The sequence below is a fragment of the Anguilla rostrata genome, chromosome 16, assembly GCF_018555375.3.
Source record: "Anguilla rostrata isolate EN2019 chromosome 16, ASM1855537v3, whole genome shotgun sequence".
Lineage (NCBI taxonomy): Eukaryota > Metazoa > Chordata > Actinopteri > Anguilliformes > Anguillidae > Anguilla > Anguilla rostrata.
Window position 1 is genome coordinate 435,732 of NC_057948.1, and position 15,160 is coordinate 450,891.

The 15,160-nt window shown below is 40.5% G+C and overlaps 1 protein-coding gene across 1 annotated transcript in view; it reads left to right on the top strand.

The window, feature by feature from the left end:
* The first annotated feature begins 12,169 nt into the window (after positions 1–12,169).
* LOC135242604 (diacylglycerol kinase zeta-like) overlaps positions 12,170–15,160 on the top strand; it is a 152,977-nt gene continuing 149,986 nt past the window's right edge. Inside the window, exon 1 of the mRNA XM_064313754.1 lies at positions 12,170–12,396. The gene's annotated coding sequence lies outside the window, so the exon portion shown is untranslated. The remainder of the gene's footprint in view (positions 12,397–15,160) is intronic.

Here is a 15,160-nt window from a genome sequence, read left to right on the forward strand (position 1 = left end):
CTTGTCCCATTTGGAATAGTTCTGCTGGCTGAGTGGACCCCATACCTCACTTCCATACAGCGCAGTGGGCTGAATAACTTTATCAAATATTTTTAACCATATTTTAATTGGTATAACAATTTTTTGAAGTTTTCTTTTTATAGCATAGAGTGATCTTCAAGCTTTTTCTTTTAAAGCATTTATTGCTAAAACTCCCTGATGCTGTAATTTTCAGGCCAAGGTAGGTATAATTTAGAGTGTGTTCTAGGGCAGTGCTGTCTAGAAAAAACTGGAACCTGGTTTCCTGACATCTGACTTTTTTCCGGAAGATCATTATTTTTGTCTTTTTTAAGTTTACTGTCTGTGCCCAGTTCTGACAGAAATCTTCTACCAGAGCTAGGTTCTGCTGTAACCCTTCTTCAGTGGAAGAAAGCAGAACCAGGTCATCTGCGCAGAGTAAGAATTTTACTTCCATGTCATGTAGGAGGAGGCCCGGGGCTGTAGACTGTTCCAACTGCACCGCTAACTCATTGATGTACATATTGAACAGTGTTGGGCTCAGGTTCAGCCCTGCCTCACTCCCTGTTTTGGTGTGAAGAACTCTGTTATTTGGTCGCCAATTTTCACTCCACATTTATTTTCTGAGTACATTGATTTAATTATATCATAAACTTTACCCCCTACACCACTTTGGAGAATTTTGTAGAATAATCCGTTATGCCAAATCGAGTCAAATGCTTTCTTGAAATCAATGAAGCATGCAAAGATTTTTCCATTTTTTGTTTGGTGGACGTGTTTATTTATTAGGGTGTGTAGGGTGTAAATATGATCGGTGGTACGATACATAATCCCAGTAACTTCCTGCACCCTACGCCATTCTGTCATGTTCAGCTTTCCAGCACATAGCCAATATTGTTGTACATGCCCATGAATGTTCATTATGTATTCCTCATAACCTTTTCATTTGCAAATGTAACCCACCTAAAGGGTCAGTTAACAGTAGGTAAATATTTTCAGGTTAAAGCTAGGTTCGTAAGGAGAGGTTATGAATGAAGAGATGGACACAATGAACAACCGGAGCCAGAAAGTAAGTGCAAAATGGTTAGAACAGTATTAAAGAAAATGTAATGACAACAGGTAAAGTCGCCATTTACTTATCACATTCAAACACATTAATTTGTTTTCATATCAATGTCCTGAGTGTTGTAACTGTATTCACTGTCCATTAAGTTCTGAATGTCTTCTGTTCAGTCTGGTTCAGTTCAATTGGTCAAGTTCAATTTAGTTAGTTTCAAGTCAGTTTTGTTGGTTGGGTGCACCCTTTTTACAAAAAATAAAGTATCAAATAAAATGTAATTGCTCAGTCACAATCCTACCACACCGGAGTGGGGTTGGGAGAAACAAGGGGTATCAGGGGGTTCTTCCTCAAATGGATGAAGATGAATCAAGTTGATCAAGTTGGTTGGCTCGCCATTTCCCTCGTCAGGGAGAGAATCCTAGGTTCACAGGTTTCTTCTCGGGTATCCAAAAAACCCAGCCTGTATGACAACAGGCTATTATAACAACTGAATACTTTTCTCAATCTTAGTTTTTTCTTTAAGGCATCATTGTAACCTCAAAAGTGTAAAAGTGTTACTAATAAACCAAATAGTACACTTTATAAATGTTCAACTGTACAGTTTCATTTTTTCAAATATTCTATCACTCTTTAACCATTAATCATGAATTATGATCAAGGTATTTTCCATGTAACTATAGCAAATAATTTTTAAACCATGAACTCAATACAAATACATGGCAATAAACCTTTAATAATCAGGTAAATCATTAGTTGATTGTAAAATCATTTAAATGCATGTGAACTAACACTCTTGCATTGTCATGAACAATAGAAGATATGGCTACATCATATAGGCTACCCCACTGTAGTGCACTTGCTAAGTGCTAGTGCATGGTTTCTAGGCATTAGCTAACTTCATTAAAGTGCACAGGCTCAACTAATAGCTACCTTGAATGAGCTATAGCCTACTTAAAATCAACACAAGGTTATTGCATGGCACATTCATACACGTATGATAGAACTACTATAACAGTGCCATTCACGCTTTCAAATAGCAACATTCAACTTTATATGAGAGAAATTCAATAGCTATACATACCACGTGTGGCTAATGCTATTTTCAAGGAAACACGGGAGTTAATAACACACGTGTTGCTGCTACAATGGTGATACTTTAGCTAAATTTCAAATTTAAACTCACCAAAATCCCAAAGGAAGAAACTGAAGTGTGCAAACTGAAAAATATTAAACGCCACGTGTGGCTAATGCTATTTTCAAGGAAACACAGAGTTAATAGCACACGTGTTGCTGCTACAGTTACGATACTTTAGCTAAATTTCAAATTTAAACTCACCAAGATCCCAAGGAAAGAGATTGAAGTGTGCGATCTGGGAAATATTTGGTCCCTGGGTCATTTACGGAGCTACTCTTTAGGTTTACTGCATAAATTAACGATTATGATTTTGTGTTTCTGATCGTCTTTTCCTCTCTCCCGTTCTCCCCTCTTGCTATGCACTCTCCTGTGCGACAAACAGTCTCAACCAAGTCCCTGAGAGTGGGCGGGGCTAACTATTTTCCAGAATAATCTTAAAACATTACTGCCTGTTACAGCCAATAAAACTAATTAGAGATGCAAAACAAGTCCTCCTAACAAGTTAGGTAGGGAGCCTCCCTTTCTTAAAGCTACAGGACTCCTTTAAAGCGTTGCTATTTTTCTAACGGGTTACACAAACATTTAAAAAATATTCTAGTGTCTGCAAACTGGCAGAAATTTACAGTCTTCGAACATGACCACGATAAGACTTGCTGTTCTACATTTGTGGGTTGCATTCTTGTGTAAAAACATTACACTGTACCGCCCTGATTTGGAAGTGGAACCGTAAAAATGAGATAAGGACTGCACTACCATAAAATATTTTTATATATCTTTTATTATTGGGAAGCTTGGGTGGCAGTGTAGTATAATGGGTAAGGAGTTGGTCTTGTAACCTAAATGTCGCAGGTTTGAGTCCCCGCTAGGACACTGTCGTTGTACCCTTGAGCGAGGTACCTAACCTGCATTGCTTCAGCTGTAATTGTGTAAAATGCTTGTACATTACATTACATTGCTAAATGCCTGTAATGTAATATAATTTGCACAAATGTTTCTGGCAAAATGCATTTCTTCAGCATGTCAAAAGTAACAAACTGAATTGTTACTACTGGTATTTTCACACACAACCATCTCTAGGGTTTACAGAGAATGGTCAGAAAAAGAGAAAATATCCAGTGAGCGGCAGTTCTCTGGGCGAAAATGCCTTGTTGACGGCAGAGGTTAGAGGAGAATGGCCAGACTGGTTCGAGCTGATAGAAAGGCAACAGTAACTCAAATAACCACACGTTACAACCAAGGAGAGCATCTGTGAATGCACACCATGTCAAACCTTGAAGCAGGGCTACAGCAGCAGAAGACCACACCGGGTGCCACTAATGAAGTGGCCAGTGAGTGCATATATATATATATATATATATATATATATACATTTGTGTGTGTGTGTGTGTGTGTGTATACTGTGCTGCTAGTCTATGCTTGCTAAGGCTTCCCTTTATACTGTGATGCAGTGTGTGTGTGTGTGTATACTGTCCTGCTAGTCTATGCTTGCTAAGGCCTCCCTTTATACTTTGATAGAGTGTGTGTATTTAAATCTTGCATTTGGGTTTTTGCCAGTGGAAAATGGCTGGATTGTTTATGTTTGGTTAAATGTTTTGAATATCTAGTCACCACATGTAAATCAGATGACAACACTGCTTAACTTTCATTCATATATGGAGTGCGTACCTCCAAATATAATGATGTGAGGGATCAGAAATATTCTCTTTGACATTGTTAATGGATACTTTTGCCAATTTTATTTTTTATTTACAAGATTAGTATGTTATTTACAACGTGGTTACTTACAACAAGGATTCCTAAAATATGTTATGGTGTGTGTTATAGTATCTCTATCTTGGCGTGAATTCCCTTGAATTCCACTCACACACACACACACACACACACACACTACATGTACCCCACCTGTCACACACACACACATTTCCTGAATTCATTCAAATAACTAGCCTACATGTGACCAGCTTTTTAAATTTTATTTGGAACCAGAGTTTTTTCTACAGCAACAGGTCTTCTCTTGTGATTGAAATATCACTACATCGCAGTGTGAGAGCGAGGGGTCTGTAGCCGACTGTCCCATTTCCCAGAGGAATAGATATCCTGCTTCACATTCATTTGATTTATCACTATTACCACACGCGATCTTTTCATCTCACAGCCGGGAGGAATAATTAGGCCAAGGTCATCGCAACTGAAATGGAGCCTTAATTAATTAGTGCTGGTGCCCACGTGCCATGGCAATGGATTAAAAGCAGAGCTCACCGAGCCTCTTCCCCTCTCGCATAGGCCTGGCGCCAAGCTAGAAATATTTCAGCCTATAAACGTCTGCTTGTGTGTAGAAGACTTTATTAAAATTGTATAACTTAAATCCTGTTGCAAGGCCTGGCTGATCAAACCTTTGAAGTGGTGATCTAGGAGCAGTATTGGCACTGTCAATTAAATTTTTTTAGGCTATTTTATTTAATCAGAAGCAGCGTGTATTTATTTATTTATTTATTGATTGATTTATTGTTTTGTTTGGAGATCCAACATTTAAAAAAATTGAATTGACAGACACTAATCTAGGGCTGCCCAACCCTGTTCCTGGAGATCTACTGTCCTGTAGGTTTTCATTCCAACCATAATTTGGCACACCTGAATTTAGTAACTAGCAGCTCAATGAGCTCTCTTGCTGGTGAATGAGGCGTGCGCTGCTAGGGTTGGAGTGTAGATTCACCCGGTGCTCTTTCTCTCTCCTGTTCACCCTCTACGTCAGATCACAAACCGTAATAACAGAATAATGTAATCGTATATATATGTATACACATACATGTATATACATATATATATATATATATGGTTGGTCCCCCTCCCACAGGACTACTAGCAATTTGTTGCTCTCCTCTAGATTCAGGAAGTTGAGGATATGTTTTTTCAATTAAACTCTTTTTCCATAATTTTGTCATATCTATGACATTTTAGATTACACATCAGTTTCAAACTTCCCTGTTGTACTGTGATCACGTATTCTCAGTTCTTTTGGCAAGCATTATGTTCTATGCCTGCCTTTTTCAATGGCTAGGTTGTGGTCACTGAGCCTGTGCTCTCTCTGTCTCTCTCTCCTCTCTATCCATCCTGTTCTCTCTCTCTCCTCTCTATCCATTCAGCTCTCTCTCCCCTCTCTATTCACCCCAACAAAAGACATTTTCCTCATGTTTCTTTCATTTCTAAAGTACAACGAGTTCCATGTGCTATAACCCCTGTCGACCTTTGACCTTAGGAAAACTTGAAGGTTCCTGTTCTTCTTTGGGTCATGTGAGGTCTGGTTAAGCAACAGGAAAACTGTCCCTTGCAAAGTCCTTATTTAGGAAGAGCAACTGCGCATCCATCAGAACATACATTTTATGGGTCTCGCTGGGGAGTGCTTCCGTCCTGCCCACACTGTTATAATGTGTCCCACATGTCCATGGAAAGGACTGATCATCACTGAAATGTCCGCTGGCCTCTATGAGCATTAAAGACTCTGTCTGGGCAAAGGAAAAGCCGCTACAAATGGCCAAGTGTCCGCTTAAGATTGTGTTGTGTGACGATCACACAGTTTCACAGTGGCCCCGTATGCACTCGATCGCCATGCTGAAACCCTGGCCTGCTGGTATTTGCCATGTGAATTCTCAGCCTCCAATAATAATAATAATAATAATAATAATAATAATAATAATAATAATAACAATTTAAAATTTAAAATGTATATATGTAATAATAAAAGAAGAAAATGCTCTCAATCCGTTGGTGTCCTTATATCATGGCCTCATGCTGTTAATGAATGAGTATATGCTTTCTGTGTCGCTGTCTCCTACAGCAGTGCAGTCTCAAGCTTTCTCTGTGCAGAAGTACACCCAAACGTCCCGCTGCGCATGATGAACGAGGCTGGCACTGCTGCCCTACTTACTTGCCCTCCCATGAAATAGTTTTGCAGTCTCAAAATACAGAAATATGCTTCTGAGTGTGTGCCACTTCCAACTAGAAAGATATGTCAACACTACTAATAGACGACAGTGGATGCATAGTTCACTTGTTGGTTTAATTTGGGTAAAGTGACCCGGTTACTGTTGGAATCTTCTGCTAGGGTACACCAAATGACAGAGCTTTTCCAAGCTTGCTCGCAGGAGTCTGGTTACTTTCTTTTTGATATGTTTTACAGTGGTATTCAGAGCACCCAACAGTGGAGCTATAGTCTTCATAATTTATGGATCTGTTTGTTGAGTTACAGCCTTACTTGTCAGGATTATAAACTTACAGTGCTATGAGCCAGGCCAGGTTCTTCAAACTCTAAATGTACTGTCAGCCTGACCAGGCTGCTCATAACCTTACAGCACTATGAGCCTGACCAAGCTGCTCATAACCTTACAGCACTATGAGCCTGACCAAGCTGCTCATAACCTTACAGCACTATGAGCCTGACCAGGCTGCTCATAACCTTACAGCACTATGAGCCTGACCAAGCTGCTCATAACCTTACAGCACTATGAGCCTGACCAGGCTGTTCATAACCTTACAGCACTATGAGCCTGACCAGACTGCTCATCACCTTACAGCACTATGAGCCTGACCGGGCTGCTCATAACCTTACAGCATTATAAGCCTGACCAGGCTGCTCATAACCTTACAGCACTATGAGCCTGACCAAGCTGCTCATAACCTTACAGCACTATGAGCCTGACCAGGCTTTTCATAACCTTACAGCACTATGAGCCTGACCAGACTGCTCATTACCTTACAGCACTATGAGCCTGACCAGGCTGCTCATAACCTTACAGCACTATGAGCCTGACCAGGCTGCTCATAACCTTACAGTACTATGAGCCTGACCAGGCTGCTCATAACCTTACAGCACTAAGAGCATGACCAGGCTGCTCATTACCTTATGGTACTATGAGCCTGACCAGGCTGCTCATAGCCTTATGGTACTATGAGCCTGACTAGGCTGCTCATCACCTTACAGTACTATGAGCCTGACCAGGCTGCTCATAACCTTACAGCACTATGAGCCTGATCAAGCTGCTCATAACCTAAAAGCATTATGAGCCTGACCAGGCTGCTCATAACCTTATAGTACTATGAGCCTGACCATGCTGCTCATAACCTTACAGTGCTATGAGCCTGACCAGGCTGCTCATTACCTTATGGTACTATGAGCCTGACCAGGCTGCTCATAGCCTTATGGTCCTATGAGCCTGACCAGGCTGCTCATAACCTTACTGCAGTATCAACCTGACCAAGCAGCTCATACCCTTCCTGCACTATGAGCCTGACCAGGCTGCTCATAGCCTTCCTGCAGTATGAACCTGACCAGGCTGCTCATAGCCTTATTGTACTATCAGACAGACCATTCTCCCAGACTGTTGCAGAAAGAAGCCCCAGAAAGGAGGGTTAGCTAGATACTGGATAACTTGCCGATAAAAAGAATAAGATAAAATCAAACAGTTCACAAAGAAAACAAAAGATTTCAGGTGGCTGAAAAATGTGTGTTTAGAAAACAGGTGGACAAAAAACTGCTCTAATGAGATCCTGATTACAGCTGGTTTAAATATTGATTTATGTCTACAAAATTGGAATTGCCTATTTAAAAATACGGTAATAGTAATGCATGTCATTTTTATTAAAGGATGTAAAGCATGTTTATGTACTTTATATTAGATGTTTGTAGCATTCAGTCTGGGAGAAGTGGATTGGTCTTTGCAATGCCACTAACGCCCAGGTGCTTAAAGGTGTGATCCTCTCCACAGTTCGGGGCCAAGACTGGGAGTAAACACAGAGAGCTAGTCTTTGAGTTTGTTTGTCTGAGCAAAAAAAGATTGAGAAAGAAACTGAAAAGCTGTCACTGGGTTTTGCTTTCTTTTGTCTTTGTAATTTTAGTTTGTTGTTTTAATTGTTTTTGCCCAGAGCCTGAGGGGGAAGGATGAGGGTGTGGGTACTTTGCACACCCAGAACTGTCACATCTCCCTCCTAGGGGCATCACACCGGTTTGTGCATGGTTCTTCTGTACATACGTGTGGTATATTTACTCAACAAAAGTCAATCTTACACAGTTTGATGGGTGTAGTGAGGCTCTCTCTCACTTTCTCTCCCACCCCCTCTCATTCTCTCCCTCTTCCCCCATCTCTCTCTCTGTCTCTCAATATCCACAGTCTTCCATGATCTCCTGTCGGTCCCATATGTTCAGTGTTTATATGTGCTCATTGGTGATGTCATCAGCATTGAACAGAGTGCCTGTGTTTGAGTCCAAAGCTCATTTGGGTGTGTTAAAGCGCAAATTATTCCCCACCAGATCTCCCGAGCACCATGTTTTTGACACACCCCTGTGTTCTGTCCAAGCCATACTGGCACCTAGGCCTGTATTTCAGACAGCCAAATGGCCAGACAGGGCAGAGGTGAGATGCACAGAGTTTGCAGCAGGGGAAATGCATGCAGGTCTGTTGGCGATTCTCCGATGTCACCAAAATGAGGACCAGTGGAATTTTTTTCTACTCTCTGAATTTTCCTGAATTGACTAAATTGAGATGGGAGTGACTTTGTTGACTGCTGGTTTATGGAGTCTAGAAGCCTCTAGAGCTCTGTAGCCCCTACACTGAATGGACAACTTCTGACCCCTTTTTATAGTGGATATAGGTCACCTGTGGCCATCTTTGTCTGTTCTCCCTCACCCTAATACCTTTCTTTATCCCTCTCTCTTTCCATTACATCGTGACAACAAACTCGTAATGCTTCCTGTGTAAAACTCACACAGGTAGATTAAACCCTTAAGAGCTCACCTAAGATCAGTCTAAGCTTTTGCTGCAAAATGGAAGGGGTTGGGATTAGATCAGTCTATGCTTTTGCTGCAAAATGGGATTAGGGTTGAGTTGGCTGATCCCAGGTCAGCTTTTGAGGATTGTTCAGATGGTCCTAGAAATTGGTCATTTCCAGAAGTTACATGCTTGTCTATCAAAATGCCAGCCAATAGCTAAGAGAGCCTTATGGAAATGGAATATACTACAAATATACTGAGAAAATATATAATCAAGATACTGCAAAATTTTACAATATATGGATAAATACACAAATAATTATTATGGGGTTTTGTACTGTATATAGGCGGCAGTGTAGCACAGTGGGTAAGGAACTGGGCTTGTAACCGAAAAGTCATATGTTTGATTCCTGGGTAGGACACTGCCGTTGTACCCTTGAGCAAGGTACTTAATCTGCATTGCTTCAGTATACATACAGCTGTACAAATGGATGCTGTATAAATGCTATGTAAAAGTTGTGTAAGTCGCTCTGGATAACAGCGTCTGCTAAATGCCTGTAATGTAATGCAATGTAATTTAGCTGTAATGGCACACCACACAAACCTGTGTGTATTTCCCTGACTGGCTGTCCCCAAGCATGAGAGCAAAGTTTCTCGGTCTCTACACTGAAAAACACGACAGTTTTGATTTCATATTTGTAGTCATGAATGACTGTTTTGTGTTTTCTGCTTTTGAGGCTGTGTGCTATTAAGAGGTTAATTCAATCAAAAGGCAAAGGGGCTCGGAGCTGTCACCTTCAGAGGGAGCCATAAAGATGGGCTACAGATCAGCATTGATGATAAGGGCATTCATTTACTTTCATCTGATATCTGGCTGGTGCTGCACATATTTGATTATACCTCATTCACTGTGAAAATGTTCAGTGAAGTGATATACATTATTTATCCCACCAGCACCTGTATGTGTGTGTGTGTGTGTGTTTGCTGGAGGGATATGGGGATGAGACAGGGAGATCAAGAGAGAGAGAGAAAGAGCCTCCATATTTCATATTGAGTATTAATCAGTCAGTGACTGAGAGTATTCAGTAGCGTGCGTGTTTGTGCAGGCAGTGTTCAGTACAGTGTGTGTTTGTGCAGGGTTCGTGCAGTACAGTGTGTGTTCGTGCAGGCAATGTTCAGTGCAGTGTGGGTTTGTGCAGGCAGTGTTTAGTATGATGTGTGTTTGTGCAGGCAGTGTTCAGTACAATGTGTGTTTGTGCAGGCAGTGTTCAGTACATTGTGTGTTTGTGCAGGGTGCGTGCAGTACAGTGTGTGTTTGTGCAAGCAATGTTCAGTGCAGTGTGGGTTTGTGCAGGCAGTGTTCAGTATGATGTGTGTTTGTGCAGGCAGTGTTCAGTACAATGTGTGTTTGTGCAGGCAGTGTTCAGTACAGTGTGTGTTTGTGCAGGCAATGTTCAGTACAATGTGTGTTTGTGCAGGCAGTGTTCAGTACAGTGTGTGGTTGTGTAAGTAGTTTTCAGTACAATGTGTGTTTGTGCAGGGAGTGTTCAGTACAGTGTGTTTGTGTAGGCAGTGTTCAGTACAGTGTGTATTTGTGCAGGGTGCGTGCAGTACAGTGTGTGTTTGTGTAGGGTGTATTTAGTACAGTGTGCGCTTTTGCTGGGTGTGTTCAGTACAGTGTGTGTTTGTGCAGGTCGTCTTCAGTACAGTATTTCTGCAGGTTATATGCAGCATGGCTATGGCTAAAAATGATGTTTGAATATTCCTTCTAAAAAACACGAGTTCTATTATATTCTAATATATATTACAGTTTTAAAAGTTGAATTACATGTCAGAATTTGACCACATTTTGGACTGTGTTATTGCGTGTTATGTCCAAAAGACTGCAAACCAATGAAAAAAGAGACATAACTAGCACAGGTACATTTTATTCAAACATAAACAAAGCAGTCAGTTTGGAAAAGTCAATTTAGAATGCTTTTGTTTTAATAATTGTTTTGATACACAATTTTGAGAAATCCTACTAAAAGAATTTTGATCCTGAAGGATAATTTACAATAGAGTGCTATTAAAAACTAAAAATTACTTTCTTGGACCTTTTGGGAAAAGTCTTATGATCAGTATAGTTTTCACATTGCCCTCCCAAAATGCTAAAACTCCGAAAACACTAGCCCGGAAAAAAAGGTAAAATTAACTTTACTGGTTTAGCATTTTATGCCAATGTCAAGTCTAAAGGTTATTTGAGGAAAAGGCACATTCCGATCACACTGAGGAACCAGGGCCGTGTCTGTGAAGTAACAGCATGATAGGAATAACCTGTAGAATCCGACCACGTCCATGATCAACAGAGGAGGCACAAATGGTTTAATGCAACCAACTGCAATAAAGACATGCTGCATTTCTTTTCTTTCATTTTCAAATGTTCATTTTCATGTGAGAATGTCACATTCAATTATTTTTTTTACAATTAGAATATAGCATTTGAATATCAAACCTTCCTTTGATAGCCCTAGTGCGCAGTATGAGTTTATGCAGATAGTGTTCAGTGCAGAGTGTCTTTGTGCAGATAGTGTTCAGTGCAAAGTGTCTTTGTGTAGATAGTGTTCAGTGCAGAGTGTTAGTGCAGATAGTGTTCAGTGCAAAGTGTTTGTGCAGATAGTGTTCAGTGCAAAGTGTCTTTGTGCAGATAGTGTTCAGTACAGAGTGTGTTTGTGCAGATAGTGTTCAGTGCAGAGTGTTTGTGCAGATAGTGTTCAGTGCAAAGTGTTTGTGCAGATAGTGTTCAGTGCAAAGTGTCTTTGTGTAGATAGTGTTCAGTGCAGAGTGTTTGTGCAGATAGTGTTCAGTGCAAAGTGTCTTTGTGCAGATAGTGTTCAGTACAGAGTGTGTTTGTGCAGATAGTGTTCAGTGCAAAGTGTCTTTGTGTAGATAGTGTTCAGTGCAGAGTGTTTGTGCAGATAGTGTTCAGTGCAGAGTGTTTGTGCAGATAGTGTTCAGTGCAAAGTGTCTTTGTGTAGATAGTGTTCCATACAGTACATGTACATTAAGTGTGTGGTAAACAGAGGGTACTTAATGTGCCAGAGTGAACATGTGCAACATTGTGGAAGAGTCAGAAGGTGAAAGAAAGAGCAAAATTTATGTGTATGAGACTGGAAGAAAGGTGTCAGGTCAGAGTTAATCTGTGGGTTGTCCTTAGAGCACAGATAAGCATGCGTGTGTGCGTGTGATCCAGCGAGCTCGCTAGCTTATAGAGGAAGGGTTATTTTAATACTGTCGCAGAGCCTCCCCTCCCCCTGCTCTCTCTCTCCAGCTAGTCTGTTACAGTGGTCTGATTGTGCGTGTCGCGCTCCACCTGCATCCTTTCTAAACCGCGAGCGGAGTCTGCAGCTCCAGTAAACGCACAGAGCAAAGCTCGGATGAGCCGCTACTCTCATCGCGCAGGTTGTATATGAACTATCACTTTTAATTCTTTTCTGTCACTGTCACTTCATATTGTGATGTTAGGTGCTGCCCAGAATGCAGTCCTGTATCTTTTAATCTACTGGTGGAAAGGCTTGGGGGTTGACGCATAACTTATCTAATGTCTGAGTAATGTTTGCGAGTGGCGAGTACCGAAATGTTGCGAGATTCCAGAGCGGCTGTAGAAGTCCCTGAGAAAGTAGCTCAACTGTAGGTCAGGTTTGTTGCCACAACAGGAGCACCTCACTGGCAAAACAAGGTTGTTTTAAGTAACAATGAAATATGTCCTTTTTTAGAGGTCGTTGGCTTTACTTTAAAAATTCTGCCAGAAGACAGTGTTTTATTTTCAAGTTCTAATTTTAACCAGAACTTGATGACCATTGTTTAAAAGCAACAAAACTACAAGGGTTACAAAATGATCAAAATGCGTATGCACTTTTGACTTTGACATGCAAGAATAACTGCCAAACTTACAACTAGCATTTATAAACTGGGGTTGCAGGAAGTATCCAGCAGAGTTTATATTAAGGAATTAAGGCAGGTTATGTGCTGAGCATACAGGTCGTTTGCACTTGTATCATGCTGCTTCACGCTTCTTGCGTTTATAAGCTGAAAAACACGTTGGACACACCAGCAAAGAAACAAACAAAATCGGACACATGGACAGAGATGCTGTCCAGCACACACATTTTAGGGCGAGAAGCCAAGATCCTTGTTTGGTGTGGGGCATGTTATAGAGAGCCAAGTAAAGACTTTATTACAACAGTGTGAGTTTTTATTTATTTGTTTTTAAAATCTACCCTTGGGGAAAATGTCTGCCTGTGTTTACTTTGGACCTTTCAGAGGTGGTGAGAGACATTGCTTCAAGGTTGCTGTAGAGTTGTTTATTTATTTTTACTATTTCCATACAAGGGCCACTCGGAATTGTAACAACAGTATTCCCTCTGAGAATCACAATGAAGTTATTATTTATTTGAACGAAGACTCACGTGTGATCCGTAGCTTTTTACAATCACGAAAGGCTAGAAGCATCTGCTTTTAAGAGAGGGGCGCAAATTTTTGTACGCAGCCTGTGAGTAGTCAGTCCAGGGTCACCTCCAGACCCAACGTGTAGGAGTAGGAATGCTGATGTCTGTTCAGGTTCGTCCTACCTGTAACCTGACCTTACCCATTTTGAGCTGAATGGAGAAACAGATTTTCTTGTGTTCATTTTTTATATGTGTAAAAGACAGACTGCCTCCTGCTGCTCTCGCCGCTGCCACTGCAGGCTGAACAGTAGTTATTATAGGGATGGATATCGGGAGCCGGTATATATAATATATATATATAATTAGTATATATAATTAGTACTGGTTGCTGATTGGTCAGAACTGAAATACCAATAAGGTCCTGGTCAAACTGTGCTGCTATCGGTATTTACACCACGTGATGTATTCATTACATCCACTTTAATTAGTTCTAACATAGCTGAAAAGTGCATTGAAAATGTTCTTTTATTGTAAAAAGTTAATCTTTCCATAAAACATTTACTATTTTAAAGAATAGCTGGAAGCCTATTATTGACCATAATGACGACGTTCGAATGGCCTACACTACTACGTTCATTGCCTGTTTATGTATTGTGCAATCCAGTCAAAGTGGACAGGTTAAAACGCTGGAAAGTGTGGGCCCACTTTAAAAAAGACGATGAAAATAAAGCTACACGCAATTTATGTCAAAAAGCTGTTCCGTGTGACGGAGGTAATGTAGCTTTATTTTCACCAGCAATCTAGTGAAACACAAAGCAAGTGTGATGCAAAGCGTGCACACACCTTTACTACAGCTGATTTGTACCTCTCAGTTGATTTATCGATGTTCAGGCTTGCATCCCGTTCACGCGTACCATAAAGCCAGTCATCCACTCGGTACGGATGAGTTTGTGTAATGAACAACACTGCAAGAGGAACCCGTAACGCCCCCTGAAACAACCAATAAAGCTGAAGATGTTGCATATTGCAAGCTGACTTAAAAGCGAAAGTAAACTCACGCAACCATTTATGCAAATGTCATCCTTGAATATGAACAGCATGGCACAAGATTCAAGTTCTAATGATAGTAGTGTCCAGGAATTTTTTTACACAATAACACAGGCTGCCGTTTTACTCATTTATTTTAACAAAGATATTCTGTGCCAAATGACCCATGTCTCAGAGCATAGCTTTAAAAAAAGGCAGCAGCCTTTCTGTTGGGGAAACACTTAACCATGCAAAGTTTGGACTTATGAGCTGGTGCAACCCTGTCCTGGAAACCTGAAAGGAGATGACCATGGCCCTGAACCCCAGTTACCACCCCCATTCCAGGGACACGTTTGCTTGTGAGAAGCTCAAAAACAATAATACAATAATCAATCATACAATAATATTAAAATACCTTTTAAGTCTTTTTGAAACATGTCATTTTTTTGCACCAAATTATGGAGAGTAGTATCAATAATAAGAGTATCGATAACTATTGGTATCGATAAAATCCTAATGATACCATCCCCAAGTCATTATTTAAAATGCTGGCCTTCACCTTAAGAATAATTTATCTCTCATTTCCAGCATGTCACATATGACATGTCAAATGAAAGAAAAAAGTAAATTAAAAAAATTCAGTGTCGGCTGCTGTTTAGATTGTACTAAATCAGAAATCAGATTTCAGAAATATAGAGAAAAAAATGTTGCCATTGGACAGTGCTGTCCAATTTAAAAGACACCTCCATTCA